Source organism: Calidris pugnax, unplaced genomic scaffold (genome assembly GCF_001431845.1).
Source record: "Calidris pugnax isolate Ruff unplaced genomic scaffold, ASM143184v1 scaffold38, whole genome shotgun sequence".
NCBI classification, from domain to species: domain Eukaryota; kingdom Metazoa; phylum Chordata; class Aves; order Charadriiformes; family Scolopacidae; genus Calidris; species Calidris pugnax.
The window spans coordinates 9,795,979-9,823,323 of NW_015090995.1; the positions used below are offsets into that span (position 1 = coordinate 9,795,979).

A 27,345-nucleotide genomic window follows, 5' to 3' on the forward strand; every position below is an offset into this window, starting at 1 on the left:
TTGGCCCGCGCCCGGGCGGGAGGAGGCGGCGGCGGCGGGTTCTTCCTTCCGCGGCCCGGCCGGGGGTTCGGTACCGGCGGCGGCGCGGGGCGGGCACTGCCCGGGGCGCCTTGGGAGCGCGGCTGTTTCGGAAAGGTCACCCCGTGTGCTCCGCGTCTGCTCCGCGCCGGGGGGTTTGGCGGAAGGGAGGAGAGGGAGACGCGCTTTGGATGGCTTCCCTCGAAGCCCTCGTACGACCGGTTTTACGCTGTCTGGGAGTTGTGTTCAATTCTGGTTTTAATGACCAGAAACTCGAGTTTCTAGCGTTCCCTACAGTAAGACGTTCCCCAAACATAGGTCTCACGGTTAACTCTTGGCAATTCAGTCTCAATTTGTGACCGAAGACTTTTCTCGTTTATAATGCTTGGCCATTTGAAACAACTTTTTCCCCTTCTCACTTTCCTAAAGCCAGAACTTACTCGCATACTTATTATTCCTGGAGTGTTCATCTGGTATTGAACTGTCCAGGGCTCACAAAATACCCACGTGTAGGCTGGCTGGTTATGTGCAGGTAAATAAATACCACGAGTGATTGTGCAATTGACAGACATTAATCTCTGCCTTCATGGTATCACTTCCTCATTATCCCCAACTCTGAATTTTGTGGATAAATCTTGGTAGTAATCAGTTGCAGAATCACGGTGCCACAGATCTCCTGTGGGGCTCTTTGCCGGGTGAGACTGCTGCTTTTCCCATATCGCCACGATAACAGTTTCGTTACCAAATGAAACAGGGTGTGAGAAGGCAGCCGCCATGCTGGTAGCATAAACCTTGTCCTTTTTGTGGCTTTCGGCACTGGGACTGGATGGGGTGGAATCCCCATGCAGTTCTGGTTAATTAAACAAAGACAACACTAAAGAAATCTTCAAAGTTATACAAAGGAGAAAAATGTGAATTAATTCCTATTTCTAACAGATCTTACTCTGTAACCGATGGGGCTCATGGCAGTCCTTTTTACCTAAACCACTGATGTTTTATGGTGTCATCTACAGGTGGGTTTTATGCAACCTGTGAAAGAAATCCATGAATTTCTGTTGCTATTTTTTAGTGTTAGTTAACTTTGGTAAATATAACCTTGGATGTTTTATAAGCTTAAATTCAAACAAAAAAAAAAACAGGCATGAACCTGAGAGATGGGAGAGACTCTTTAATTTTCCTAGTGCTTGCCTATCTCCCAAGTTATGTATTTAGGCCAGAGTTATGTTTTAGGAGCTCTTACATCCATTCACAGTTTCAGGAAGATCATACTAAGTCAAGTCAATAACCAGTGTAAGGGTTTGTTAAACTTGTATTTCAGAAGACTGGTTAAAATTTATGTACAGATCTTTTCTTTTGACATAATGTTTTGATGTGAAACCAAAAGCTGAAATTATGGGTTTGACTAAGTTGGTTCAAATTAATGGTGCTGTGATACTTTAATATATCTAAAAAAAAATGAGTTCTGTGAAATTACAAAAGAATTAGTAGGCTCATGGCTTATTAAAATATTTGGTTTAAAAATGCATTGTGCTACTTGAAGGGCATTCCATTTTTAAAATAGGAGTATTGAAGTAGGTGGTCATTAATCTAACTCAGATTCCTTAAATGTATCGCATTCCAGCTTTACATGTTAAAAGTCTTTAAAAGCATAAATTTGCAGAATGAAATAATTTCCACTTGGAAGGAGTGTAAATAGAATTGTCAGTTAAATGATCTCTTATATTTCACTTTGTTTCAGTATAACTTATGAGCAGCAACTGAATTATTTTTAAAAAAAGTAATGTAGACAGCTTCTCTTGAATATTACATGCTACTACAGTCTCCTGTAGAAAATAGCTGCAGGCAACAAACCACTTGAAAGTGTGCGTGCTCTTGTTGGTGGGAGCAGCTACATTAGACTTAGTGAAATCATGAAATAATGTTAGCACATCAGAGCGTTATGAACTTTTTTTAATTAGATTGCTCTTTGTCACTTATGGTTCAAATTTAGAATGATTTGAGAGTCCTCATTTGTCATTTTCATTTGTGGTGTTACTGTCTCGGTTGTTTTGCTGCAGGCAAATATTATAGGAGAGATTAGGTTTTCTGGAGGTTGTGTGCCAGCATAAACAGGTTGTATGTTTTACAGAAACCTTAAATGCTTTGGTTGCTTATTTTCACCAAATGAATCTCCAAAAGCAAGCAAATGTTTCTGGTGGTTATTTATGCTTCTTGTGTTACTGGAATGCTGTGTTTTGTCAAATGAGATGACGTTTTGAACTCAGTGTGATCTCTGCCTACAGTGTGACCATTTCTTCTCTGATTAATTTGAAAACTTAGGAGAATATTGTAGGTGTGATTTTCTAAAATTGTACTGTTGGGTTTTGGTGGTGGGTTTGGGGTTTTGTTGGTTTTTGTTTTGTGGGGTTTTTTGTGTGTGTGACGATATAAGAAAACGTACTAGAAGAGAAACGTGTTGTAGATTATGTGTATCTCTGTCAGCTCGATGCTGGAATTTCCAAGAGCTTCATTTGCTTCAGTAATTGTCTTGTAATGGAGAGAAGTGATTGATAGCAGCCATCAACATATCAGTTTAATATCCTTAAATAAGCTCTGCTCACTTTCTCAGTATCATTTAAAACATTCGCATTCGGAAAACTTCAGCTTCTTTATATGAGGATCATTTACAAAGAAGAGAGAATGAAGTGATAACTTAGTCCTTGGGAAACTGGAGTGAGCAGGGAATTAGAGTTTTAGGTTGGAAAATAGGAAGCAAGAGCTCTTTTCCACATGCATCACTAAAACTTCAGTGGTGATGTTTAGGCTTATTGCATTGGTTTAGATTAAGTGCCGTCCAGTGTTTCAGATCACCTCCACTTTTAACGGGTAAGTAAAAATGGGAATTCTTCATGGTCCCATAGGTCTTCTATCAGTGGCCCTGGGAGTCCTGTGGTTTGATCTGCTCTGCTCCTCTTCCTGCCTTCTGACCCTTGGGTCCTGTTGGCTATGGACAGACACGGAACTATGTGGGGCTACAGGCAGCTAAAATGTCCTGCTTAAGATAGGAGAGTCCCTCTGTTAGGAAGGAGTTCCTAGTGCGCCGAGTTCCTCGCTACAGTCTGCTCAGGTTTGGGCTCCTTCTGGAGGAAGATGTGGATCCGCCTGTTCGGTGGCGGTTCAACATGGCCTGGGGTCGCTGGGTTGCACCGGCCGCCCCTGCACCCCAGAGGGCGCTGGGGAGGTGGCGGAGGGTCTTGTGGGGAAGGCAGGCTTGGAGGTCGGTCAGGGGAGGGAGACCCGGGGTTCTGTTTTGGTAAAGGAAATTTGGAAGGGAGAACCTTTGGGTAACCTTTGCAGTATTACATCAGCATAACTGAAGGTCTAGCATTTGTTTTTTCTGAAAGACTGCTTTCTGGAGTAAACCAATTAAGCTCTTCCACCATTCCGTGAACAGATTTCATGTTTGAAGATTAGTCCAGTGCCTTCAGTTGGCTAAAAATATTGGGGGAGAAAAATTGCTTTTAAAAAGTTGTGTGTCTTTGTGGTTTAAGTAAGGCTAAGCCTTGAAATCTGATGGGACTTTTAACCAAGGTCAGTTATTTACTTATGAGTGACACATTGAAAACTTCTGTTGAGAGTTGGAGATCAAAAATGTACTTTTAATCATATGTTGTTTTAATTGGAATTTATTTAACTTTTCTCATGTTGCAATTCTTAAGAGTCTGGTGAAGTTGGACTTGTATTTTTTATTTTTTTTTAAGAGTAAATACAAAGTAAGGGAAACTTCTGTAGATCCCCACAGACAAACGTAGGGCTAATGCTGACTTGTTCGAGTTGGAAAGCTTGAGGGGCTGTTGTCTGACTGGCTTCTGTCTTGAGGAAGGTGTTTCACAGTTCAGGTATCAACGCCAAACCTGTGTTTTCTTAATCCTTCAGTTTGGTGGCTGGGATCACTAAGACTAGGTCAGAGTTCTAAATTTGATGGGTTATGTCATTGCAATATTTCACGGTATACTATATCCCTATTAGAATTTCTGTATCTCCAAGTGTTGGACTATTAAGAAAATCTCAGAACTGTGGGATCTTGAGTAGAGAAGAAGGGAGAGCAAGACATAACTTTCATCTCACAAACATTTTCCCCTCAACCAGTCAGATCCGAGCACAGATCTGGCACCCAATTTTTAAAGATGGGGATGTGGGAAAATTTGATCACCCAAGGAACTCCCTTGACTTTGGTGTGACAATTAGCTTTTCGTAGCCTTCACTGGCTGCAGAGTTGCATGGAGGAGCACAGGTACAGTCTGTTTTTAAACTTCTTTATCCCAATTTGAGTCAGAAATGAAGGACGTATAGAACTGCATTTGTATGCAGTTGCCTCTTCTCTTACTGTGACTTCAGAGGGAAATTAAGTTAGCTGTCATGTAACTGCTTTATCCAAGTACATGCTTTATGTCCAGTTGTGTACTTTATTGTTGTCTATTCTGTACACTTTTTTTTTTTGATTATGTAACTAGCTATAACTTCCCCCTCTGGAGGGCTTATTTTTGGAAAAGAATATCAGAAGAGTCAGTAGATGTAAGAAGATTGGTATGTTTTGGGAGGATAGATTGTGATCTGATTGGTAAGTTAATCACAAGACCCACCCAAAACCAAGTATCTAGAGATGAGAGCATGTGTTGGTGGTTGGTTGTTTGGGGTTTATTTTGTTGTGTTTTTTCTTTTCCTTAGGTAGATGAATGTCTTATTTTCTTATGATTCTGAGTCTGGCTTATTAGTCCTGCCCTTACCCAGCCTTCTATGCATTTTACTTTTCTATGCTTTTATTTCAGTAAAGGTTAGTCATTGAATTGGAGCAAGGGAATATGTATGGCACTGGAAATCAGTGGAAGAATATTAGTTTTCTACAGCAGTTTTTTTTCTTAGAGCATCTATGTGGCTCTTAGGAAAGTAGTTTTGCTTCTGTTCTAGGGTTGATAGGGCAAGCCAATGACTTCTCCCTTTATTTCAAAAAAGGTCTCAAATGGTGCATAATGCCATGTAATACATATGTCTGCAGTGGTCTAGATTGATAAGAAGAATTATAACTGGAGTCCAAATTTCAGGGCGCTCTATTAGCAAAATAATGAAAAGAAATAAAATATACTGACATTTCAGAAAGCACAAAACATTTCCGAAACTACTGGCCACTTAAAAAAGAAACAACAAACCTTAGGAATGCATGTTTTGTTTAGTTGGGATTGCATTCCAAAATTGGCTTCGAGTTGGTGCCAAGGTTTGGTGAAATGCTGCTCAACTTCTGGCCAGTGAATGAGCTGTGGGTGATCTACAGGACAACTAACCTTACCTGTAGGCTTCCCTTGAGTTTCTCCCTTCTCCAGTCGTACCCCGCTCCCAGGAGTGACAGGCATCACTTAGTGTGTACCCTTTTCAATGTGATGCTTCCTGGAGGATGTGGTGATGTAATACATGTAGTCACATAGCAAAGAGGACTTAATGCAGTTGTGTTTTTGTTGTTTAATACATGCGATCTGCCTAGGAAGAGATGAATATTTTTGATTTGGAGGTAGTGTTGCTGTTGTTGGTTATGGCTGAGTTGCATTTTTTTTATTTAATGTAGTATTTCAACCTAAGTTTTGTGAAATAATATCATCCCTGCAGCATATCATCTGGGGAAAAAAAAGATTGACTTTTACTTTGTTTGCAAAGAAAAATAAGCTGTTCAAGATAAAGCTTTTCTGTCATTCATGCAATTACCTGTTATTCCTTTAGGTAAAAGTCCCGGTTCATCCCTTAAGAAGGATAAACTCTGGAAATTTGGACCATATGAAGTCTTAATAAGCAGTTAACATGCAAGTAATATAACTGGCTGGCTTTATTTGTCAGAGTGTAATCTTCCAGCAAGAGGTGTTCAGTATGGGAAGAGTTTGTGTGGAGTAGTGGTGTGAATATTGAAGATCTGTATTTTTTTTTATATGTTACTTATTGTCTTACTATGGGTAGGATAATACATTGAATATACAGATAACTGAAGTTTCTAAAAATAAATAAATATGTAAGCAGTAAATACTAGGAGCACAATCTTTTAATTAATATAGCATGTATCTGAAGTATCTAATTTTTAGTTTGAAGGTGATTTTATATGACATCAGTCCTGGAATAAGATATTTTTTATAGTTACAGATTTAGTGGCCAACTAATTTAATTTGAGTAATAAGACGGTACATCCTGACCATTTTCATTTCACTTCTGATCTTCTTAGAAACAGAGAAGTGATTAATTATGATGTTTTTCCAAGTGAGAAAACAGGGGAAACTTGATAAAGACTTTTTTTTTTAAAACGAGAATGACCAGTGGCAGCAGTCTACATATGGCAGTGTTACGCTTGCAGAAGACAAATCGGAAATAGAATTGATATGGACTATTGCATCTTGATTTAGCGTAAAGAATACAATTTAAATAGAGTTGAAAAGGAAAGACTGTGACATTCATAATTTAAGATTAATAACATAAGTATTTTTTAAATATGGGGATTTTGTACTATTTTGGGATGGGAACTATATTCTTACAGGAAAGTTCGAGTTTGTGTGCTGCTATATACTGTTTTATTTTTATCATTGCTCTCTGTACCTGTTTGAAAACTATATCCAAAATACTTTCTTTTAACTCCAAATAAAATTAAGCTTTGCATTGTGGGTGGGCAGATGCTTCCTAGGAGTAATGCTGCAATGAAAAAATTGTGTTCTAGGTCAGAACTGTACAGGAGGGAAAGGCCATCTGAAGGTCTGGTCCAACCTCCTGCTTAGAGCTTGTCCAGTTAGACTAGGTTGCTCAGGAATTTGTCCAGTCAAATTTTGAATCTCTCAGAGGATGGAGTTTCCAAAGTCTCTCTGGAGATTATGCTGTTACCTATTGGACCTATTCTTACTGGAAGATCTACTTTTATTTCAGGTCTTAAAGTCATCTTAAATTCCTATGACCATTCATGCCCTACCACCCTCTGTTATTTGTTCGGAAAGCATTCCTTGATGATAGAGGCTTGAGAAGCTCACAATCTGGTTTAAAGCTGATTGTGGTTTTTATTGGAAATAATTGAAAAAGAGAGAGAGGGGAATAAATGGCTGCAGAATGGCTTTTTTTTTGATGCCTACTTTGCTCTTCCTTCTGGTCACATTTGCTGTCTTTATTCTTCTCCTGCTGTCCATGCTCAGGCTTTACTACTGTGTCTATGACAAGGTCTTGCAAATAAAACTTCCTTTCCGAAGCATTTACCTGTTCATTTTAGTGTCATTTGTACACCGATCAAAACGATTCTTCTTGCAGTTTTCATATTCAAGTGGTGATATTTTTATTCCTTCTCATAAGTATTATTTCTAGAAATGTACAGTTAATTTGAAACTATGGTAACCAGAAGGAAAGCTGCACAAGTATCTCTCTTGCATCTGTGGTATAGGTTTGTCCTTACTTGCCTAATAAACAACTGGCCAGAAAAAGTTGAAACTGTCTTTTTGCATATTGATTTACCAAATGTAGAAATGGTTTATTAAGTCAAATATTTCAATGATAATGGAAAAATGTTTGGGGTTTTTTCGGATGTGCTTCTGGATTACATTTTTGTCTTGTTTAAGCTGCTCTTGTTTTATTAAGTGGGCTTCCATTTGACTTTGTCAAGCTGTATTTTCAAGACTGATGCATTTCTGTTGGTAATTTTTTATTTTTTAAAATGTTTATGAATTAAAAAGTGTTGCTGATGTGGCAATGTGTGTATGCTATATTGCTGCTCTACTGTGAAGCAGAACAGACTTTGTAAACCAGAAGACCTGTGGCTTGACCGTATAAAACTAATCAGAAAAATCAGCCTTTAGGCATTTTATTTCTCTTGCTGCATTGCATTGTCTTTTTGGTTATGCTGCTCAATTTCTATTCAGCAATGCAGCAGTTTTATGAAAGTTAATAAAGTTGTGTACTTAGAAGAGAGTGTATTTGTGCCTCAGAGCAGTTACTGCTGAGCAAAAATTTTTGAAGGTGGCAAGACACAGTTGTATTATGTTGGTATGATAGAAAAATGTTGAAAAAAAAATTTAGAAACTTTCAGTTCAATAACACTGGATACAAGAAAATACGGTAAGTCATCGTCTTCATATGAAGTAAATCAGGTATTAAGATTCTTCATATTCACCCCCCAAAGCAGTGACAATCTCAGGAAAACTGAATTCTCAAGTTTTTTTCCTTTTTTTTGCCAAGGGGGTATAAACTATGTGAAACATACCTTGCATTGAAAACTGGTTAGGGAAGTTTTGTTTACGGAGAGGATTTATGCGTTCTTGTGTAATCCTACAAATGGGCTTAGTCTTCCCCTCTCTTCAGTGAGGAGACGTATGGAAAAATTTGAACAGTTCTTTTGGATGCAAGATTGAGTCCCCATTCTTGGTAGCTTGGGGATTTAAGAAACTTACTGAAGTTTTTCAGTTCCTTTACAGTAAGTGAAGTATTTGACAGTGTATAAGGAATTAAACATCCTAAAAGATGAAATAGGATTACTAGGATGAAGGAAAGTATATCAAGGAAGGTGGGAAAGATGGGGTAGTGTAAGAATATGTTGATGCTTACTAGAACCATTTCAGAAGTATCTTCTGTGTGGAACATGTTGGCATTGAGTTACTGGCTACATAAAGTATAAATAACTGCTTTTATGTAAAATCTTCATCTTGGAATATGTTGTCCTGTCAGATGTGGAAAGTGTAAATGTTTGTCTAAATGTTTGATAAAGTTAAGAATTGAAAAATTAATCATTAAAGCCTTTTGTGAGGAGATCTGGAGGAGAGAAACCAAGATGGCAATCATCTGAAAATGGAACATTGGTTTTTTACTATGAGGGTAGTTGGTGGAGAGACTAGTTACTTAACTGATGTGAAAGAACCAAATTGGGCAGTTATGTAAATGGAAGTAATTTTTGAACTCCACATAGAATCCTAGAATGGTTTGGGTTGGAAGGGACCTTAAAGATCATCTAGTTCCAGCCCCAGTGCCATGGGTAGAGACACCTTCCACTAGATCAGGTTGCTCAAAGCTCCATCCAGCCTGGCCTTGTACACTCCAGGGTGAGGCATCTGCAGCCTCTCTGTGCATCCTGTTCCAGTGCCTTGCCACCTGTGCAGAGTTTCCTCCCTCTTTCATAAATTGTCTTCCTTCCATAGGTGTTCCCTTGGAGCTACTGAAGATGTGCTCTCATGATGTAACAATGCCAGTTCAGTGGCTAGTTGCCACTAGTAGGGTAGTCCTGTGGCTGTGTTCTCACCACATGCTTCTGTTGTTTGCTTTGTGCCTGGTGTTTTCTGCCCATTTGAACCCCACAAGTGAACTGGTTTAAAGACCTAAACTGTGAAGAAGCGTAGTTTTCTGTGGGATAAATCTCTGTGGAGTCCAATGGGTGCTGCTCCTGCACCTGTCCTGGAAAAAGCCACAGGAGCTTTAGGCCAGTGAGATTACAGAATTGAGGGGAACTTCCCCTTGCAGTAGCTGAAGCGTGATATTGATTGCCTGGTCAGTAGCGGCAGTGTTTTCCCTAACTGTAGGACCAGGAAAATTAAAATTTTATTCCTGCTGTTGTCTGGTACTTCTCTACCTGATGTTACTCTTAAAGACCATTTGGGCCATATGCCAGCTCCAAAAGTGGTCCTCTAATCTTTGTAGCGATCTCTGATTTTTGGTTTGGTTTTGTTTTGTTTCTTAACTTCTGAAATGTTACATAGTTTGTCATAGATCAATTAGGGCTCTGCTAGGAAATTCAGGACTGCTGTTGATTTGCATTAATTTATGCAGACAGGAAAATCATGTACATCTTTCTTTGGTTTCAGTCTATGTGCTGGTTAGAAGTCGTGCAGGTGTTACCTGGAATGAGACAGAAGGGGTAAGAGATTTAGGAATGGGTATAGAAGAGTTTCCACCCCTGAAGATTTTCTTCCAGCCTTAGCATGGTTAATCAGATGCTGTTGTCAAAACCATGATAGACCTCCTCCTTCAGTTCTTCAGTTGGATGCTTACCAGCCCCTGTGGTTAGATCTTATTATGAGCCTTTGCACTCTTGAGTTTTCTGTGGTTCATGGAAGCTGCAGTGCCAGTTCTAAACGTGAGGTCTGTCTTTGGCCTTTTTATGGACTGGGGGCCATCCTGGGCAATGATCTTAAGTCCTATCTCATCTCCTTCCTAGCTTCTGAGTTTTTTGGGGCACGCTGAGGCTACAGGTCTCATCTCTGAGAGTACCTGATAATTAAACCAGACTTACCCTTTTTTAATCTCATAAAATATTAATTTTTGTCCTTCAGAGCGACTGAGGAATAGACCAAATAATGCCTGAAGATGTTGCCTGCCTCTCCTCTCTACCTCACTTTAAGCTCAGTTCAGAGCATTTTTGTTTTCTTTTGCTCTTGGAAGTGTTTTTTTACAATGTGAAATCCTCTAATTTTTTATATATATATATATTTTTTTTTTAACTAGCTAAGATGATGCCAGCTTTCTTCTTTAGGTGTTCGGGGAAAGCTTTACTGTTGATTGATCAGAAACTATTGCATAGTGATTAATGGTTTAATTCTTTACCACTTTAGAATTTAATCTGGGGAAACTGGTGTGCTCTAGGCAGAAGCTATGATTTGTTGAAAATAAGCTTCTATGTGAATAATCAAACTGACAGCTACACTGTAGGCTGTGATTTTTGCTTTGTGAAGTTGTAGCCTGGTCAGAAATCCTCAAAAACAGGAAAGCCACATGTACAAAATTTTTGGAGTTCTGTAGATTATTTTAGGTTGTAGAGAGGATTATAGAGATTGGGGTTGTTCAGTATCCATTGATACCAGCCATGTTGGAACAGGAGTTACTTTTTGAGTGTTGAATTTGCAGAAGGCGGCGAGCGTGCCCAGTGGGCACTGGTTCTCCCCGCTTTCGCAGGTGCTCCTTAGGAAGCTGTTGTGAATATTGCTGTGATTGCCTGAGCGCTCTCAGTTTCTCCTTACCGCTGTTGAAATGTTTCTGTGGGACTTCCCTGCTTGGAGGCATGCCAAAACGAGTGTGTGGGAAGACTTAATACTTGCTACTTACATAGCATTTTGTATGTTCAAAGTCTTCTGCAAATATTAACTAATCTGTATTTAACATTTGAGACCAATTTCTGTCAGTATAAATCAGTAACAGCCAGTTATGACCCTTACCTTTCTTGATGTTGGAAGAATGAAATGCTGTAACTAGTGTAGTTAAGAATAATCTTTATCATCTTATTAACATACCATTTTTGTCACTCTACTCTTCTGGCTTAGTGTGGCGTAGAAAAAAGTTATGAATAGAGCATAGTGCTACTCTTCAGGAGGTCCGTGCCTTGTAGGATGCTGACTGCTTGAAAGAATGGCATTTCGTTCATTTCTTGTGTGATATTTCAAGGTTTTCTGTGCTAGTTTTTGTTTCTGCTTTTTCCAGTCTGGGGAGCCGTAGCGTATTCATAACACGTAATGCTGTGAGAATAATGTTCATTCTGAGCTTGCTTAAGAGCTGTCTGCCATTCATCTAAGAACATAATCTTATGTTAAAAATTATTTTCATTGCTTACTGTATACCTGTACTAAAAAGTTACCGAGGTTTTTCCTATCTGTGTTCTGGCATTATAAATGGTAATTTTCAGTTAACTGATATTTATTAAATATAACTGGTATGACAAATTCATTAAGCTGTTAGTGTTTTGGTTACAGTAAGGTTCTCACAACACCAAACCCAAAGTAGCTATGTACATTTTTAGAAGGATCCCATACTCTACTTTGAAAATTACTATTATGTTGGGTTCTGTCTATGCTGTTGATCAACTGTAGACGACTAGTGCGTTGTATGGAAGTGTTCTGCTGCAGCGGTGTCTGAAAAATCAGCATATGGATTTAAAACAGATTTATAATTCATAAAAATGCCCCTTTTGAGTGGCAGCTTTTACGGAAGGTTATGTAGCTGTATGCGTTAGTTTGTTTTTTTCTACTGCTTGTTTTTCTTTTGAAGAGATTGTAAAATATTCTTTTCTTCAGGTACTTTACATCTGTAATATGCATGAGTTTATAAATATTTGTCTTGTGCAAACTGGATTGGATATGTTTTCATGTTAGGGATCCTTTCAAAGAGAGACTTCAGCAGTTCTGACTTAAGCTTCAAGATTTTGTCATTCCAACGTTTCCTAAGGGAGTTAAACATGAAAATTTGCAAGAACAAGTCTACATCTTAAATTGCATGCGGGAAACAGTATGGGCTAATAGGAAGAAGTGCCATCTTAGTGCAGGTGGAGTACTGTGCTAAAACCAGCTCTCTTGTTTTCTGCACCAGGACTGGCCGGGCTACTTTGTGATGTTGTGTTGCATCTTGGAGACGCTGAGAGAACACTAAAGAAAATGAAGTAGTGGATAGGGCATATAGGTCTTCAACTTTTAGCAGAGAGTTGAAAGAGGAAAAAAAAAAATGTAAAAAAAATCAGTCTGACAATAATGTGTGGTCTCTAGGAATATATGGTTTGCAGAATTTTTGGAACAAAATTTTATTAGTCTGTAAGCAAGTTTGTAACACGTTAAAAGCTGATTGTAAATTTCAGGGAGAAAAAGCCTACAGAAGAGAGTCTAATATTTACTTCCTGTTACGTTTTGTCTTTGATCAGTTCACCAATTTTAAAGTGGTTGTTATGTATTAATTTGCTGTTGAGTTTTAGTTAATGAGTTTTGTTTGTTGTAAAATTCAGTAGCTTTAGACATTTAATGTCTCTCTGACTTCTAACCTTACACTAAGTGTCTAAAATGGAGCTAGCTTTTTAAGAAAAGTGCTGTTCTAAGAATTCTTCTGATCCTAGTTAAAAATGAATAAAACTATTTCTATTTGATTAGCATCTGACAAAATATTAGTCAAAACAACTTGGGTATGAACATAGCAAAAAAGTTCTTTTTGTTTGTTTTCTGGTAATAGCATGGTTTTTAGAAGCTACACAGATCAATGAAGAAAATCATTAGAAATAGAACTAGTTTTCATTACATCCTCTTACAGTATTAAACTACTCGGTGGAGAGTGCTGTCTGTGATTGAATAAAGGTAGTCCTGGCTTTCTATAGAGTAATGGCAGATGCTAATCGTGTCTGATATGCTGAAGAATCATTGTAATAGTAATGGATTATAGAACCTAAATGAGTCCTCTCTTGGCTGTACTTGTTAAAACGAGCTAGTAGTTCTTTGTTCAGGAGGGATGTAACGTTTTTCGATTTTTGTCACATCACTGCTGCTTTCATTGCCATTTTATATAGAGTTTAGGCAAAGTTGATCAACTCTTGGCTTGATTCGACACCACGAAACAGAGTTACGAATTTTTCTTATTATTGGAAAAGCAGCATGTTGGGGCCAGGCTTCTGTGTTTCATAGCTGGCTGGGTAACACTCGGTACTGGTGGTTGGGTGCTCTGCTAAGTATGCATCATAGTACTATAGGCAGAGAGGATAAGCTAGATTTGGAGCAGCGTATGGCAACTTTTAAAGCAGTTGTAGCCTACCAAAACAGTATGGACATCTCTTTTTTTCCTTTCACATAATTTGTCAGTCAATCAATTCTGCTGTAGTGTCTCACTGATTTTGAAAAGAGCTGTTTTCTTACACCAGCCGCAGGACTCTTTTGTCGAGCCAGCTCAACTTACTAAACTCTTGGTAAGCTAATTCATTCAAAAAGAAATTAATAGATTGTTGCTCAACAAAGGGTCTGACAAGTGCCCTTGACTGTGAGATATGGCCAGAAGTAAATGCAGGGAGAAGGGGGCAGGAGGACTGTTTCTTTCGCCAGTAGCAACCCATGTATTTTATTGTATTATCAAACTACTAGGGTTATTGTTTGTAGTTTCATTTATTATTTAGCAAAAAAGAGGATAGGTATAGTTAATGCAGTCTGTTCAAATTGGTATAAAATGTGCTCTCAGTTGATAATTGAAAAGAATACTGGGAAAAAATTTGAAATTACTAGTACTAGGCCTCGTAGTTGCCATTGAACAGCTTCCTTTTCTAAAGGTGAATGACAATTTGAGAAGGCATATACAAGGCAAAAGATTGTGAAATAGGGAGGTAAGTGCAACTACTGGAAGTGCTTAAGTTTTAAAAATGGATTTTTATAATTATGTGTAAAATTTTATATTATAAGTATGCAATAATAACAGTGTAAAACCTTTAACTGCTGGAGAGCATGATCGTTTTAAATCTATATTGAATATTTAGCATTTGGCAGTTATCTTTTCAAAAGACTTATACCCTTCACCTCCACATGTCATTGTGTTGCGGGTTGTACATTGAGTCTTGTGTATCACAATATAGTAGAACATAGTCTAGTGTGTTAGAAATCTGGGGTATTTGTGTTCTCAGGCTGCTAAAATTTTACCATATTGTTACTTCTATTTAAGTGGTTCTCCAAAACGACTAATGTCGGAATAAGTTATGTGCCAAATAAAATGGAGAAAGATTCTGCAGTTTATTCAGGGAACATGTAGATGATGGAATTAAACAGGTCGACATGTTAAACTGGGTAAGTTGCATGTTTCTGTAACAATACTGCTATTTGGGCATAATACAAAAGCTTAAGTATGGCAATGGTCACGTTCAGAAGTGATATAGCAAATCAGAACAATTAATACAGTTTTATGATATGCAATAAAAATTTATTGCCCTGCAAAAAAAGTTACATGAAAAAAATAGATTTCATCAGAGTTGTTACTGGATCCTCAAATCTTGAGAAAGCAATAAATTGTTTAGTGAGACAAATATAAACTGCCAAAACCCAAAATTTTCAAAAAATGGTAAGAAAATACTTGTTTAGAATATTTTAATGATATAGTATAATGATAAATCAGCATTGAAGGAAATGCACACACACAACACCCCCCATTCATTCTTTTAAATAACATACTAAATTCAGCCTGTTTTTGATAAAGTGAGGGATTTCATTGTCTGCAATACTGGTTTTAGTATTGCTTCAGTTAGTTCATGTTTTTAGAATTTATACAACAATCATATTTTGGTGCCCATCCTTTGTGGGAAAGGCCTGGCAGCACTCCTAAGTTTTCAATGAATAAAAAAAATGCCACAGCTACATATTAGGAAGGTGCTAACTTACTCTGCCTGTTTGTAAAATCAACTTATAATTCTCAAAGAGGTTTGATTATGATACCATATCTTCTGTCCAGGACAGATCTGACGTTATGTGTTAGTGCACAGCTATCAGAAATGTAGTTGTGTGCCACAGTCGAGTGACAGTTTTTGTGACTGGGTGATCTGGTGGGAGATCTGGTGCTACTCTGACCAAGTCCTAACAGTTGTGGGATCGCTGACAGAGGACTCTCGCAGTGTATTTTCTCTCCTAGTGGCACAGAAGGCAGATGTTTATGCAGAAACCTGGAAGATGGTGTTATTTTAAGTATCACGCTGCAGTTCTTGACTGTCCTGTAAATTAGATTTTCCTGGGCTTAGACTCTTCCTCTGGTGACTTAATTTTGGAATAAGACAGTTATTTATTCTGAAAATACCATACAGTTACTTAGACTGGATGGGTTATTCTTTCGCTGAGCGTTGTTCCTTGTGGACTGTGTATGATGACATTATTGGTGAGTATACCTCTCGGTGTGCATTATCTACCTGTAGAGCTTTATAAGGTACAACATGAAATTCATAATTTATATTTTTGTTAATGTTTCTAATAACTGTGAATTATCACTAGAATACCAAACTTCTCTTCATTGAGAGCCTAATTAAGACACAAGATATTGCAGAAAAGTCAGTACTACTAATTTAGCATAGTAAAGACTAAATTATATGATAGGTAAATAATACTGTCCATTTCATAATGGTTGATTATTAATCTTCTTATTGGAATTTGGTAGCACTTGCCTTCCTGAAGTAATTCTTTTTCCATGGATTTTCATTTGTTTCCTCCTCCCTCGTTCCTGCCCCCACATATTTAGATTTATGAGCAGCATCTGTCTTTTAACGCTGTTAACTCCTTTATCTTTTGGAATTCTCTGAGAGACATGATAGTGCTGCCCTGTTAATTGCATTAAAAAAAAATAATCTTGCATTGATGTTTGCGAGTTCTTTTTTGCAAGGTAAACAGTCTTCAGCGTAGCAGGGAGGAACAGGGGAGTTGTCAATAAGGGAGATGTAGGCTAATGGCCTGACATTAACAAATACCACTGACAAGGCGTAGGAAACTCCAGCAGGATCTTTAAAAAAAAAAAATAAAACCAAACTGCTAAGCTGGAGAAGGCCTAGGGAACACCCTGCTTTTGAAGGGTATCTTGAAGTAGACTTGATCACTTAGTACCAGTTACGGCAAAAGGCTGGAAAGGAAGGAACAAAATGTTTTCCCTGTATTTGTGTCGCTCACTGGTTAGATGTGCGGTTTCTTGCTAGGTTTGGGTTAGCTGAGCGTTGGAGCTCCTGTGCTTGGGCAAAGCTAGCAGAGGAATTTTAAAAGAATGTATCAGTGATGTTGCTATTGGGTTTAGGTGTGTTTAGTGAGGGAAGCTTAAAAGTGGGATGTGCTATAATGTTTCTGTTGTTTCTTTAGAGTAGCCAAAACCACTTTGGTAGGCTGACTGTAGCGGGTGATCATCCAGTTCCCTTATGCTTTGGCCAACCGTATTTAAATGTTTGCATTTCTGTGTACAATATACCTAGTTTAAAGGTCTATTTTATAACTCGTATCCCTCTAAGAAATCCTCTTAATTTCTTGTCAGTGGCATTTGTCCTGGCGTTTCTCTGGGAACTACGCTAGTGCCCAGTCATGCCTGTAAGGGGGAAATAGTATGTATCTGTGTTCCTAATGTTTTTTTCACATGATTAAAGCATGTGACATTCAAGTAGGTAGCCTCTAGAAAAATGCTTTGGATTCCACAGTATTCTTAGCAACTTGGCAGCTTAAATTGTAAAAAAAAAAAATAATTTCTCTTGTCTTACACCATTGGTTGAGAACATCATGGCTTTTTGAGAGAACAACACAAAGCTTGCCTTATCTGAAGGGTAACTCTTAGGTTAATAGTGTGTTTTAGAGGAGTACATTGGGTATAGCTATGTCTTTTTAAAATAAATAATGGCTACATATTTGCAAATATTTGTGGTGGGCAACATTTTAAAATATACCATTGGTTGAGAACATCATGGCTTTTTGAGAGAACAACACAAAGCTTGCCTTATCTGAAGGGTAACTCTTAGGTTAATAGTGTGTTTTAGAGGAGTACATTGGGTATAGCTATGTCTTTTTAAAATAAATAATGGCTACATATTTGCAAATATTTGTGGTGGGCAACATTTCCCCCCATATATACGTTCTGCAAATGGATTTCACTGGATGTTATTTGCTTGTAGCTTTAGAACCACGACGGAGCGTTTCTTACTAACCATTGGTAAACCAGCTGATGAATTACTGCCTAGATCTGTACTTTGAGTGCCCGTGTTTCATGTGCTTGTAGGATTTTTAGTTCATTAGGAAAGAACTGTGGAAGCCTTCCAGAAGTACCAAGCAATTGTCACAGGTTAAAGTGAGATTTAAAAAATGCTGTAAACGTGTAGCTCATTATTTCCTTCTGATCAGTAAGGGATCATACAGGATGTAGGGAGCCTCTGCTACGGGAATGGATAGATGGATTGTTAGAGATTGTTAGAGTGCTGTCTGTGTGGTAATACTCCAGAAAGTTCTGAGAACTACATATCATCTGTTACGATGTACTGTTCTTTTTCTTTATCCCCACATAAGAAAGTAGCACTAGAGCAGACATAGCAGAAATGGTGTTTGCTATAAAATGACTGGGAAGATGAATACTTTTTATTCCAGCTCTGCGGTTTTCTTTAGGCTTTGGGTGTTCATTATTCTTTCTGGTTTCAAGCTGTTTTATCGGAAAACAGGTAACCTGTATCCAGTGTCAAAAATTTTCTCATGTATAAAAGTTGGTGAAACGTTTGGTTGAAATGACTGGAAATTTATATATTAAAATGTAGTATTTTCAATATTTCTTAAAATACTGTTCTTCACAAGTGATTTTATGTCCATATTAAAAATGCCCAAATACCAATATTGCCTCTGAAAGGGGGTAGCTTTGCTAATTGGCTGGACAAATGTTTTTAATAGTAAGTTCTGTTTGCTCATGACAAAACACATGTGCATCCTTCTTTCATGTGATTGAGGGGACTAGAATACTGCAATATTACTGGTTTGATTTGTTGACTTTTAACTGCTAAGTTTAACACAAGTCATGCAGTCTTCAATTATTATTTTTTTTTTTCCCCCCCTCTCTCACTAGTAGTGTGGGGTGACTGTTACCTGCCTGTGCATAGCCAGATACATGTTATTGATGCTGCTTTAATCAACCATAAGCAGTTTCTAGAGAACATCTTGAAGACACATTGTTTCCTTGGGGATTTATTGCATTTGCAACATCACACCTCTGCTCCTGCTGCTTACAGAATATGATTATGAGCCATTAGTACTGAATATTTTACCGTGGTCACTACATAGTGTTTCCCTTCTCATTGATGATTTCTAGCCTGCTAATTATTAAGGATCTTTCTTTAGTGCATTTAGTTTTTGTTGACTTCTTTAATGTGCTGTGGGTTTTTTCCTGTGCTCGTCATTCCATTTTAAGTTCTGTCTGGTTGTTAGCCTTTCTGACAGAAATGTTGGTAGATTTTTACAAAATATACTTTTCTATAAAATGATTTTTCTTCATCTTCCCAGTTCCTTCCTCGTTTTTAGTGATCAGTCAGTCTCTTGAAAAAGATATTTAAGATGGGTGCTTTATATTGTGTCTCCCCCCCTTTACTCCTGTGTGCTCCAGAAAACTGAAAAATCACATCCAGAATTTTTGGGTTTTGCCTTCATATTGCCTAGATGAGAACTGTTAACAAGTACCATGTCATGTTGCACATTAGAGGCTGTGTGGTACATGAGAAAATCAAATGATATTTCAACCCCAGTGGTTCAAATCTTTTTTTATTTGCTTGTTTTTGTTACTTACAGCTTACACCCATGTTGTCATACTTTGATTACATTCTGCTGCTGTGCTGGAGATGGAGACGTTTTAAACCATTGCTGCTTATATAAAATGAGGCTGTGATTTAATTATAAATAGTAATAAATAATATTTATTTAGTCTGTTACTTTAATGTAAATTTTGGGAATAGTAGGTATCAAAACTTAAATTTGTTCTCTTCATTTCAGGATAGGGAATAATAGTGCGTGAGCCTTGATGTGTTAATTGGTGAGAGATTTGGTTTAAACCGGCAGCCGGGGCACTCCTTTTCTGTTCTCCCTTGACAAATACTAGCTTCCATTTTGAACAAGAATATTGTTTTGGTAAAGGGGAACCATTTAAAGGCATTACTTTATGCTAGTGTTTGAGGGTTGTAAATATCGCAATCCAGCAAAAACTTGGGAGATTTCTTGAGCTGGAAATTGCTGCTTGTGTAGCTCCAAGGAGTCACCTCTTATGTAAAGTGAATTGCTTGATGGTACTTCACTTTCTTTGGGGTTATTGGAGGAAGTGAAAATATTTTTTTGTTACCTGCTTCTAGAAATAACGCTGGACAATTGTATTTTGCTCTGCAAAATGATCTTTTCCCTTCTATTTAGAGTTAAGGAAATTGATTCTTGGGGAAGTCAGGTGAAGATATGTTGATATCATTAAAATTCTCTATTTATACTGTACAGATTTTTACCTGTCAGAGTCAAAAATACTTTGGTTTTCTCCCTAATGTGTTCTTCTGGGGGGGTTTGAGGGGACTAACTGTGATTTCAGTTCTAAAATGTGTGCACTCTGTTGGGCTGTAACACAGAATTAAATATAGAAATACTGTAATGTAAAGATTGAGTAAACCTTCGTTGCTGTAGAATGTTACTTATAGTCTGTAATCATCATGTGGTTAATAACATCATTATTTGGTGTGATGGAGCACGATATAAAATGATTTTGCTTGGGAAGAAGAGATTAATATTTGTATGTGCTACGGAGAAACCTGACAGCTTTCTGTTAGGCCTAAACTAGTAAGGTGTCCTTTGTGGATTGGATTTTTTTTTTGTCAGCATAAAATGCCAGAATTATTTGCCTATTTCCTAGGTATTCCTATTTGTGAAAAAGCTGTGTGAACAACAATTTTGATGGAGTACTTTCTCTGTATTGGTACTGTGAGGGTGAAAAGGCTTCTTTAGAGTTTGTTACTGGTAGTATGTGTTTACTCTGTGTAAATTTAGTGCTAAGACTTGATATACAATTTTTAACACTTAATATGCTTTCTTATTTTTATGGAACACATGGAACTTAATTGGAGCTAATTCCCTGTGCAGACTTCTGTAAATCGAGTGGTATCTCGGGTACTTTCTCAGACGGTATTTTTATTTTGCTGTTGAAACACCTATGACTTTGCCATTCTTGTGCTTTAGTCCTTCAAACGCTCTATGTTCTTAGACCTTCCCTTACCATGCAAGTTAAGTGCACAAGTAGCTAATTACTGCTTGTTCTGTGGTCCAACATCAGTCTTCTCTGACCTTTTTAAAGGTTCTGTGTTGCTGTCTGGGTCCTTCTCTACTGTTCTTACCTTTGTTCCTTCCCTGCAGCTCAGACTTGCAGAGGAGTGGTGGCCTAGCAAGAGTATGTGACTATGATCAACAGCAAGAAGTCCTTACATTTCTGGGTTGTTTTTCTTCTGCCTTGTTTTCTTAGTGGGCTATGTATTATACCAGATTCTGTGGTTCTAGAGTAGTTTTTATGCTTAGCATATAAAGTCTTAAGTTAATTCACATAGTAATAAAATTTATGTTCTGTAATTAATTTTTTGGCAGGCATCTGTTTCGCATTAATGAATTGGTAACAGTTCCGAAAATGTCTGTTGACTGTCTAGAGAATTGCAGGAAAGCTGGCATTTTAAAATGTTTCTCATAACTGAAAGAAGTGGGCAGCTTTGTATTAACCCATCTTTTCTCAGAAAAACTTTCCAAACTTCGAACGAAACTATATATATATTTAAAAAAACATAATGGTGTAGCTCTGAATTTCAAGGGCAAGTACTTCCCCTTAATTCCAGGAACACCCTGAAATTAAAAATAATATTCTAAGTGTAGAGATAGTAGTTGCATTTCTTGAAAAAACTCCCAACCAACCAAAAAAAAAGCCCAACTTGACATGGTGTTATCTATTACTGCTATTGTCCCTTCAACTTGTAACAGCTGTTGAAAACCGTGGCTCTGATTGTAGGTTCATTTTAGGTTGCTTGCAAGACTAAATTCATAGCATTTAATGATCTAGGATTTTCATACCCTAGGGCAAGATTATAGTAAGTGGAGGTCAAGCTGAACAACCGCCAGACCTAATTTACACTCAGATAAAAATGTTCTTGTCTCACAATTAGATTGAATGTTATTACCTCTTTCCTTAACTTTTGCTAAAATTTGTTTTATATTGTTTCAAGACCAAGGCAGTCTAATGCCAAGAAAGCATCCTCTGAACGGAATAGTAGTCTCACCATTCAAATTTATGAAATGGCACAGGATCAGTTATACATATTAATGACCCCTAGCGTGCTTGTTTTGGAGGGGATGGGAGACGTACTCCACACAGTATGTTTTCTTTATCTATTAACTTTTCTTAATATGAAGCAAACAAGAAAGCAGCAATGAAGCTGGAACAGGGGAAAGAAAAAAATCTTGGAAAGATGTATCCCTTTTAATTATTTACCTTTGAGTCTTCCAAGGTAGATCTTGTAAGTGTGTTTCAGTAGGATTATTATAATTACTTTTTCAGATCAACTGATTCATTCATAATGTACGTTTTGCCACCTATGTAATAGATCATGACCGAAATAGTGATAAGTTTTTCTTATAGGTTAAGGAGGAACTAAACCTTACTCTGAAACATTAAAACTGATTACCCTTGGTTGTATATGGGCAAACAAAATTAAAGGAAAGATGGTTATATTTCAGTCAAAGCACTGTGTTTTTGTAACTAAACATTATGTGTAGCTATTTTTTCAGGTGATGCTAACTTCCATTGTCATGCCTGTATAGGAATTTCATTTAAATTTCAGGAAAATTTTGAGTACAAACCCATTTGAAACAAGATATTATACTGGTAATCCTGATCAGCGGTACAACAGCAGGAGAATTGTATACTGCTCATTTATTGTAAGAGCAATTCTAAACATAAAGTGGCTTTTTGAGTAAGCAGAACACAAAGTGGGCAGTTTTAGTAATGTACAAAGATTAATATAACATAGCTTATTACTGATCCAGCATTCTTATGAAATCACGGGGACATTAAGATCGTGACTTGAAAAAATTTGCTACTTAATTCTTAAGTATACTTATGTATTCTAGGTTATTTTTTGTACAAAGGTATTACAAACATGCACAAATCCTCATCCAGTTACTTAATTTTTAGTCTCTTCTGTTTTTCCATAATGTATAGCCAGTCCACATTACTGTATGTAATTGATCTTTTTTATGTATTTATTTTTTAAGTGGACCTTGGTTTCAGGAGCTGTGAACTTTCTGTAAATAATTTTGCAGAATCTTACCAGGTGAAAAAGTTTTTATTGGCAGTTAGATGTTATGTTTTGATGTTAGAATCCTGAGTGGTGATCACAAGCTGTTAGTAAAAATAATTTATGAGAACAAATTGGTGGGTAAGTCAATGAAACGCTGCTCTTGAATAAGGAGCTAGGACAATGGAATAACTTCATATGGGGAATTCAACTAGATTTAATTTTGTATTTCAGAGATATAAACTTATGGTTTAGAGAAAGTATATTCACTTCAGCATTACATCATTGTACAAGTAAAATGGAGTAGAAGGATCGAAGCCACCTGAAAGATGTATTGTCTGTTTTAAATAGTCCCCTTTCTGTCTACTGTTTTAAATGGTTAGAATTATTATTTACTGAGAAAATTAAAAGAAACTACAGTAGGAGTGAAAAAAAGCTCTGTTCATTTAGCAGAATGTTGTGTTCTCAACTGCCGAGTTGCCCACTTCTGATTTGGGTGTGAGGAGAAGGGGGAGATATATTTGGTACAATGCAGTGGAAGAGAAAGCTGTGCTCAGAGAAGGAATGCAGTTAATTACGAAACCACAACAATTGTTGGGGAAGATGTGGTGACAGATCCAGCACTTGCAATCTAGCAATTCTTGTTTTAATAATTAGAGGTAACTTCAAACTGATAAGTCAAATATGATCATCAACTGAAAACCACAAGAAGATGCAGTTCAGATAGTAACTTAAAAGCTGAAACGATAGTGGGTGACTGAAGCACTTTTTGCATGTGATTGTTGGAAAACTGTAGGTTATGATAGTTGTCCTCTGGTGACTTCGCCGTGGCAGTTGAGTTGTCCATCCCACTCATGTAAGGAAAGTCAGCAAAATGGGATTTGTCAGCTCCTAAGTTCTCCCTATTTGCAGTTCAGAATATTAGCTTTAATTGTTAATGAAGGTGAGCTGTCGTTAATAGATCTGACTGTAAACCAGAGCACATGAAATATGAAAACTTGTTCTCTACTGTTGGTTTCGGGACTTTTTTTGGGCGGTGGCGTGTTGGGCTTTTTGTTTTTAAATTTTTCTTTTGATGGAATGATAATACTTGATGTAGTTAGGTTCCCCCCGATAGCAGCCTGTGAAGTGTCCCAGGAAAGGGTTGTTCAGCAGCAAATATATTTGAATTTGACACACAAAATCACAAGTATTAAAATGGTGTATGAATTAAAATATAGCTGCTGTAAATACAGTCAGTGCTGCAATGAAATGTTCTTTTATGTTTTATTCGTTCTTACCAACTAACTTTTAGCATGGAAAATTGGTCTTTGGTATGCCTGGTATTAAAGGAGCTAGTAAACTTATGACGACTAAAGGTTTCTTTCTGTGTTTTAAGGTAACGGTAAAAACAGTAGCTTGAATTCTTTGCTTATGCTGAAGATTGCATTTTTGACTCGACTCTAAGGAAGAAAAAGAAAAAAACCCAATGTTTACCATGTGAGGGTATTAGTAAGCAACCGGTACCTCGGACTCCTGGAAATCTGCTGAGAGTTTCATGCGATTCCGAGAGTTTGGGGCACTTCTCTGAATTCAGCTAACGGATGCTATAGGGTACACTCTGGTCCAGAATGCTTTCTTGGAGTGGGGGAAGGGGGAGGAATCATAGCACATGTAGCTTGTTTAAGAGACATCTGGCACTACTGTTCGGGGGTTTTTTCTTTCTTTTTTTTTTTCTTTTAAAAAGAAAATACAGGAAAAAGAGGATGAAAGTAACTACCTTATCTCAACAGCTTCTACTGTGTTGTTGAGCTAATAAGTGTTGTAGTTTTAAAAAGATGTACTTTGTGTTGAACATTGCTCAAGCAAAATGTTTATTACAAATTATGATACTTGCATAATGCGACCAGTAAATTTTCAACAAAATAAAAATCTAGCTGTAGGCTGTAGCTCCCTTTTGAAGGAGGAGGGGAGCTACTAGCTTTGTTTACATGATGAATTTACTCAAGAACAAATAAGTTAGGGTGTAGCTTTTGGATTTTTTTTTTCTTTTGAGATTAAATGAAGAATTCTAAGGTGTAATTTTCATTGCTGTAACAAGTTGTACATTTGGTGTTTTAGATCTGTGTGGAATGGATGCTCCTGTATCTCTACAGTATTTAATGCACAGCAATTGAGAGACTTATAAAGGAATATAATTTCAAAAGGACAAGTCTCACTAACCTTTGCTTCACAATATTTTATACACATAAAGAGTTTCTCAGTATTTTTCAGCTTACTTGGTAAAATGAGTTTGGTCCCTAAAAAACCTGATTTTTTTTTTCTTTTTTTCTTAATGTTAGCTTTCATAAAACAGGCATAGTATGTTACAACTCTCCCAGTTGGCCTCGTTTGTTACCTGTAACAAGTAAGCAATTACAGAGTTGAAACAACTTATCTATTTGAATAATGCCAATATTTTTGTAATGTTCTTATGACCTATAGAGGTGGCTGTGCTGGTTTCCCCTGGGTGGTTAATGAATGACAACAGCTAACTGTAGGTCTCCATCCATGAGGCTTCAGCACCAGTCATCTCTCCCACAAAATTCTTTTAAGAGCCCTCTGTTTCAGGGTGAATTAAGAAAAAGAGTGTTTTGGAGACTTTGTGATGATAATATTTATTTTTTTTATCTGGTAATTAATTCATTAGTAGTTTATTAGCATTCTGCATTGTGGATATGTTCAGTTCTCTAAATTGTGTGGGGGAAAGCCATGCACATCACAACTGCTGTTTCATATAAAATTAGTATTCAGTGCTGCAAATCTCTGAACAAACCAATTGGGATTTTAGCCCAAATGTTATGAGGGAGAACAAGAACAAAATGTTGGGTATTAAAAAAATCTTTAAGTTATGACTGAGCGTGTATGGAGCACAGATGTTCTGAGGTTGGCAGAAGTGCAGAGATAACTTTTTAATGAAAGATAACAAGGTTTTTATCTTTATTTCTTCTGTTCCAGAGGTAAAGCTAACTTTTGCATACATGAGTAGTTACTTGAATTTTATTTTGTAAGGATGATCATTTAGATTGGTTGTTGAAAGTGCCATAATCCACTTATGAAAGGCTTAGGTTTTAGCTGTCATACTGCTTGGTTTGGATGTGGCACAACACATATTCCTTTCTTCTTAATTATTCCTTTTCCTTTCTGATGGCATAGTTTCTCATTTGAGCCAGGGAGGAATGGGTGACTGCTCTTGATTGTTTACTCAAACACCTAGGTAATGGCATTTTTTGGAACTTCACTACAAACAGTTTTATCCTGCTGTTGTGAGACAGGTAATGAGAGCAGCCAGCCCCTGGTGAGGGTGACAGGAGAGCACCAGGTGTTGGGGTGCAGAGCAGCCCTGTTCCTGCAGGTGCCCATAGGGAATCCAGGAAAGTGATGTCAGTTCCGTAGTCCAGGCCTGTTAGGGGAAAAAAGAAAAGCTAGTCTGGTGCAGGGTAAGAAAGCAAGATGGAATGGGGCATGAAGTATTCTTACCCATCAACGCTCCCTCACCCCCCATTTTTTTATGTTACAGATTGAGTTAAGACTAATGCAGTTTGACCTATGCTTATGTTCTTTCCTATTTGTTTCTGTGCTGGACTTAGTCTCTTTAGTTACCGTCTGGAATCAGTTCAACCATTTTTATGTGGTGTGAAGCTTCAGCTAATAAACTCTGGTGGGTCTCAGCTGAGAAAACATAGAACCAAGCTGGTTCTCCTTTCCCTTCTTATCTTGGAAGGCTTGGGATCACAGTGCAGGCGAGTACAGTGGCTCTTCAAAGGACTACCCTGAGTGCACCATGACCTGGGCTGATAGGAGCTGAACCTGGGAGAAGTGCCTGAGAGATTTGACTTTGCACTCTTCAGCAATTTTATTTTATGGGGTTTTCCCTTATTTCAGTCACCTAATATTGACCGTATCTTACAGTAGCAGCTGATGCTATCGCAGTATTTACTGTGTAGTGCCCCCTCCAGCTTATAATCAAATGCAGTTGTTCTTAGAAATGCTCAAGCAAAGTTTTGGACACAAAGCCCTAGTGACCTGGACTTTTCAAAGGGGAAATTCTATATGGTAGGAGGGGAAGCTGAGGCTCTTATAAAGCGAGGCAACTTGCAGGCTCACATTGATCGGTGGGAGAACTTTCCAGATGGGATACCTTGTTGGTTAGAAAACCCTGCCTCTGCCGTGTGTATTGAAGCATTTCATCGCTGTTGGCTGCACATTTGAACAATACTAATACTGTTCTAGTAGCTGGTTACCTGCTTGCTGTGGGCAGTGTGTGTACACCTTCCTCCCTTGCTGTTACAAGAGCCAAAATATTGAGGGGATATACAAAGTTGTGAAAAGTCAGTGTGCAAAGGGGCACATTGATCTATTCTGTACTTCAGTTTGGAAATGTAGGGCATTTAGGCAGCTGGGAGGTGTGCTTTCCTTGTATCAGAAATGAACAAGTATTCCTCTTTTGGCTTATTTAAGTACGCATATGTGTTTGGGTTTGTTTTTTTTTTCTTAAATCTTGGTTGTCATCCGACTTGGCTTTTATTCTTCCTAAGAGCCTCATTTTCCACGCAGTCAGACTGCAACATCTGGAAGCCATCTCTTTCTTGGCACGGAAAGATGTGACAGACACAATGAGGTGTAACTTCTACTTTTGTTATCTTACCTTTACCTTTTTTAAACAGACACCTAAAATGAAAGCATTTTAAAGATACAAGGGAATTTAAGGTGTGTTTTAGCAAAGCTCATGAATATTGTTGGGCAGAATCATTAAAGAGTAATACAGATATTTT

At 37.6% G+C, this 27,345-nt stretch overlaps 1 protein-coding gene across 2 annotated transcripts in view; it reads left to right on the forward strand.

Annotated features, from left to right (window-relative positions):
• The window catches only part of STAG2 (stromal antigen 2), a 75,075-nt gene that overhangs the window by 781 nt on the left and 46,949 nt on the right, over positions 1-27,345 (forward strand). The gene's annotated exons all lie outside the window — the stretch shown is intronic.